A 6,535-nucleotide genomic window follows, 5' to 3' on the forward strand; every position below is an offset into this window, starting at 1 on the left:
GTGCGTCAGTATTGAACTGTTATTCTAGAACTTGTTTGATTATGCATGTCAAGTCCACACCATTTGATTTGATATGTCAAAATGATTAAGGCACTTAGGATTAACCCACTCATGCCATGAAAAGCCTACCTCCACGATTAACCCTTAGTAAACCTCGTTAAGCTAACAAGCCATTTCTTGTATTACCCTTAGTATTAACCCTAAACCCATTATTGTTGAAATCCATTAAATTAATTTGATCCCTAATTTTTTTTCGAGATTGGAATTGAAATAGTTGCTTAGCTAAGTTTTATTCTACTTTGTATTTGACTTGTTCTTAAAAAAAATGTGTATACATCTTAATAGTAGTAATCTTTTGAGCTTAAGTATTTAATTCCATATTCTGAGAAGAAGCTCTATTGTACGCAAATGATATGAAATCATTTTCTAGTTAAGTGATTTTTCAATTCAATCTCGATTCTAAATTTTACTTTCAGCCTGTGACCACACCCCCTAACCAAGCCTCATTACAACCCTCTAAAGAGCTTTAGATTGATGTATCATCTCAATTTATAGTGGTGGAGATTTGATTTTCATGCAAGCCTATGGTAATAATTTTTAATATTGACTATTGAGTGCTTCAGTTATTATCTTTAAACACCTCGAGTGATTTGAGTGAATCTTTAGTGAGGATGTGAAACTCTGTGATATTCTGAATCAAAGGTAATTACTTAGATAAGGGAAGACACCTATGTTTGCATGATTAAATACTCAACTTGGAATGTTTGAAACTTTTATGTTCTTTTAGTTGAATTCTCAATGTATGATTACCTATGGATTATTTTGAGATATTCTCGATAGAGATTATAAGTTGAGAAAGATTTATTTTGATTATGAGTTGAGGATTTTGCTTGAGGACAAGCAAATGCTTAAGTGTGGGGGTATTTGATAAACCATAATATATACATGTTTTTACCTTATGCTTAACGCATTTTATTGATGATTTTCCCTTAGAATTGGTGAATTCAATGCTCCTAATGCTTTAATTTCATGTTGTATACTTAGGAGAGCGAAATGAACGAGAAACGGGCCAAAAATGGAGAAAATGGGCCAAAGTAAGAAATCAACACAGCCTGGACTTCCTCACATGGGCAGACCACACGGCCGTGTCAATTTGGCAGATTTGAAGCACGATTCACACGGGCGTGTCACATGGGTGTGTCCTTTCCGAGCCTAAGTTGAGTCCAATTCAAAAAAGGCTAATTTTGAGGGTTTTTAGGCATTCTGAAGCCTATAAATAAGCCCTAAAGGAAGAGGAAAGAGACACGGAGAGGAATGAAGGAATTACTCGAAGGAAGCCGATTGATCCATCTCAGAAGCTGGAGTCACCATTAAGACCGAAGATCTCTCCTCAATTTCCCTTAAGGAGTTTTAGGTTTTCTTTATGTTTTGTATTCATTATACTTCTAAGATGTTTTCCTTTTTAGTTATGTACTAAATCCCCTAAATACCTAAGAGGAATGAAACCTAAGACAAATCTTGTTATTATTTTCTGAATTGTATGATAAATATTTAACTTGTTCTTAATTATGTGTTCTTAATTCTTGTTTTGATATCCCAGGATACTGGTTCAAGATAAGCTCTTATTCAAAAGAGGAATAGACCCTGTCTAAGAGTACATTTGTCATAATTAAGCGGAGTTGTTTACGCGCCTAGACTTAGGGTGACAAGATTTTACCAGATTAGGGTGAAACCTAATAATGGGATCCATAAATCGAGTTAATACAACCCTAGGGTGTTAATTAGAGAAAAGTCTCAATTATTCAATCTAGGGATTTGACGTTATTTGTCTTGAATAGGGATAATAACATAACTTAGGGATCTCTACGGAAAAAGTTGAATGAATAAATCATCCGATTTGGAGCCAGAATAACAAGTACAGTCTAGGTGGATTTTTCCTTAGGTATTGTCTTAATTCAATCGTTTTCCAAAAGTAATCCCCCAATTCCATTCTCTGTGAATTCTTAGATTAGTTAATTAGTTACTTAAAAACAAAACCCCCTTATTCTTAGGCTAGATAATAAAAAGACAGTCATTACTAGTACTTTTAGTTCCTTTGGGTTCAACAATCCGGTCTTGCTAAAACTATACTACTATTTGATAGGTACACTTGCCTGCATCGCGATAATAGTTAGTTTCAAGAACGATTAATTATAAATATTTAAAACTTAGCTACCACACAAAATTGCGCGATTAGGTCTATTGGGCGTGTGTGCTTATCGGTTTCTGTCTAATTGTCTGTTGATGTGTTTATTATTTCTGTGAGATTGAATGCATTCATGCACTTGCATAAAGTGTTTTAGGTGCGATTGTAAAGAGAAAGGAGACTATTTCTTATCTGAACTAGCAGTTCTACTACAACTTATACGTACAGTGATTTATCACACTGTACCACATGTGTGTCAGCTTTGCTGTGCACTATTATCTAATCTGGCAGCTTAAAACTGCAACATGTCTGTACAGGGGATTACTATATTGTACTGTACTACAAATACGCCAGCTCTGCTATGTAGTATTATCTGATTGGCTTAGACCACGTACATGGTGTATAGGGTTGGATGGGCCTTTCGAGGTTCTATGTGGTGTGTTTTGGTTGGATGAGCTTAAATAGCTCTTATGGGGTGTGATCGGGGGACGTAGAACTGTGTTGGCTGCATAGGTGGGTTTTATCACTTGACTACATTTCATCCGCATCTGTCTATGAGTTCTAACTGTAAGATTAGTTGTCTATCTTCTGTTTGTCTAAACATCATTTGTGTTGAGTCTTTTGTTTGAACTTGGCGTGCTCTGATTGTTAAGTTCTGTTGGGACGTTAGTTCCAAGTATGCTTTCTAACTCTGTGAGTATTTGAAAATCTATTGCACGACTGATTTGAATCCTGTAACTCTATCTCTTGTCTTGTTTCGAACTCACATTGAGCTCGAGCAGCTAACCCCCTCTTATTGTTTCCCCTTTTAGGTACCTTTTTTGAATTCTGACGCTGGGCTCAGTATGCGGAAGTATAGGACAATCTAAATTATCAGTTTGTATTTCCAGTTTGTATTTGTTATTTAGTTTTTGGACTGTAAGATTTTATAAAACTGTGGTACAAGCTCCGTTCAAATTTTTATTCGTTTATTTAATTCCGATTTTATAATAAACTTAATTGTAATTTTACTAACTGAATTTAAACGGTTCAATGTTTTGATCTGATGTAATAACTTGTTTTGTAAAAATTTACCTACGATCACTTCGGTGATCAATGTAACATTCGAGATTCGGTCTAAACTTCTAGGCCAGGTCTAGGGTGTTACAGGTCATTTGGTATGGTAGAATATTGGATTAGAGAACTGTCACATCCCAAAAATCGAATTAGAAGAAATTGGATTAGTGGACCAAGAGATGTCACGCTCTGAATTTCAATTATAAGCTCGTAAAATTATTTCAGGAATGAGCTATTGGCTTAATGACTAAAAGAAAATAATGAGACAGTGTAATTAGCTTAGAAACTCAAGTTTGAATCCCTTCCCCTACAAATTAATTAATTTTTCTTTTTTTTTCTCCCACTCTCCTCTGTGTGTGTCGTCTAACCTAGTTTAACCTGAGTATATATGTTATTTTTCATTAATTTTTTTAATCTATTCTTTCTATTTTGCCTTCCTTATCGTCCAACCCTCATTCTCTCTCAAAATCTTCCATTTTTTTCTTTATTTTTCTTCATTGTACCATCCAAAAAAGGGTGTTTTTTGCCATTTTTGTACCGTCCATCTGCTCTCTCAAAATTTGTTATTTTGATCACCATACCCACCCCACCTTGCTGCCATTAAACCTCCATTGCCACTCTCTCCTCCTTATGTGGTGGTGTCAATTTGCTTCTTTTTTTCTCCTATTTTATTTCCCTTTTGTTGTCAATTTTTACAACCATATTACTACTATTTTCAGCCTCTGAAATTGTCTTATTCTTTTTTTTTAAAAATCCCTTCTTGTGCCGCCTCAAATTATCCCCTTTCTTGCTACCATTTGTGGTGGTGTGTCGCCCTTTTGTGCATCACTTTTGGGCTAATGTATTTTCTATTATTTCTGCACATTTAAAATAGTGTTCTATTCATTTTTCCTCTATTTAAATTATTCCTTAACCTTTCCAATTAGGAGTGTATCCGGTCTCGCTCACCCTACATATCAGATCTAGTTAACGTAAAGCATAAGTGCGGATGTAAGCGAGTTATTATGTTTTATTAATTCCGTTAAATTTTATGGTTTGGTTGAATGCTCTAAGGCCTTTAATTGATCATTAGTTAATGATTTTTAGTGATATTTTAATTGTAGGTGCTGACCGAAACGTCTCAAATCAACAATGAAGTCAAATCTCATCTACACTCTCATTTTGCATCAAATCAGTGTAACTTCACTTGTCATTTCGAATGTGATAATTCATTATTGTGACATGTAACACCCCTAAGCTGTATCTGTCGTCAAAACAGGGTTTTAGAGCATTACCAAAATTTTTAGAACATTTTACAATTAATTTATGTAAATTACTATTTATTAACCGAGATCATCCAAAACGTCCCTTAATTGGACCCTCGATGCCCAATACGAGTATTAGAATTGAGTCGAGACTTATTTTCTAAGGTGCAGGGCTCACAAGCCCATGTGGTCCAAGGGATACGCCCGTATGACCCTGGGACACGCCTATGCTAGAAGCCGTGTTCGACCTCGTGTAACTCTTTGACTTGTGCGCATGGCCATACCACACGCTCGTGTGCTAGGCCGTGTGGTTAATTAATTCAATTCAAAATTAGGTGCAGGTTTCACATGACCAAAACACACACCCGTGTTCACACACGGCTGAGACACACGCCCGTGTCTCTTCTCATGTGCTCAATTTTGAGCATTCTATTTCTCAAAATTAAGGTGTAGGGGACATACGGCCTAACTACATGCCCATGTACCTAGCCGTGTGTCTGCCCATGTGGACAAAATAAAGCCATTTCCTAGCCTCATTTGTCACCCAAATTTACCATTTTCCTACACTAAAACATACTAAACATATTCCAACCATTTCAAGCATTCAAATTAAATAATTTCCAACATTCACCATGGTATACCATTACTTGCATACAAGCTTACAATCTTACCTTGGTTCATTCCATATAATAAACATAATTTGATCAGCTACTTGACATATATTTAGCTACCATAGCATGACATTACAAGTATATCAAACAACCATTACTGGCAATTCCAATGGCTAGATTACAAGCACCATTATCAAGCCACTAATGGTCAAGTTGTCCTATACATGCCATTATACCAAAATGATTCTACTATATGAATACCCAAAAATAACTAGTTGATAGTGACGATGCTCCAATGATCTCCAACCTTCGCGAGCTTCCAAGCACTATAAAACAGGGAAAATAAAATAAAGTAAGCATTACATGCTTAGTAAGTTCGTATAACGGAAACTAAACTTACCGATCTCGTTTATTAAATCTAAGCATACAATATCATGTTTTCCATCCATTAGCAAAATTTTCCTAAACACATGCATTCAATCAAACATGTTAGTCACCAAAATCTTTATATGAATCAAGTAAGCATAGATGAGCTCATCATGCAATATTATTTCAAGTCATTATCATTTCGTCTCATAATTCTCATGTCATGTCAAGAGTTTTATGTCCGTTGAATCATTGAAATTTCGATGGAAGCTCAAGTAGTACACTCGAGGTGTACGATTCAATAATCCGTCAATTTCTTATTCAATCATAGCCATTAGGGTACTTAATCAAGGAACACACGCTCGAGCCACATATCGTATAACAGGATTACCAATCCAAGCTAATTCCTTTATATAACGTATGCTCAAAAGAGCTCAATTAGGATTATCAGTCCAGGCTAAACCCTAATCACAACATATACTTGAGAGGTATTATATCAAGATTACTTGTCCGAGCTAAATCCTTTCTATAATGAGGTCAATAAGATTACTCGTCTAAGCTAAATCCCGTCCACAACAAATGCAGGACCTCATCCATTTCGGGAAAGCACATATATTCATCAGAATTCAATATTCAATCGGGACTTAACCCTTTTTCACCATTTCACGCATGTATTAAATTTTCCATTATAGCATTCAACATTACATTTCAATAAAAGTCACATTACATAAAACAAAACATTCAATTAACATAATTACATGCTCAATTACGTTAAACGAACTTACCTCGACACTTGTTCGCGTATAAAATCTACTAATTCGAAACCTTTTCTTTTCCTCGATCTAACTTCGAATTTGTGTTGTCTGGATCTATATAAATAAGTTTAATCATCAATTTCATACATTTTATGCTCGTTGGAACTCAATTTACATCCTAGGAAAAATTACCATTTTACCCCTAACTTTTTCATAAATTTCAATTTCGTCATTAGGCTTGGAAAATGAAACTTGTGCAATTTACTCCTTATTCCAAGCCTAACCAAAACTCCATTACAAAATTTACAGCATATGTAT

Source organism: Gossypium arboreum, chromosome 7 (assembly GCF_025698485.1).
Source record: "Gossypium arboreum isolate Shixiya-1 chromosome 7, ASM2569848v2, whole genome shotgun sequence".
Taxonomy (NCBI): Eukaryota; Viridiplantae; Streptophyta; class Magnoliopsida; order Malvales; family Malvaceae; genus Gossypium; species Gossypium arboreum.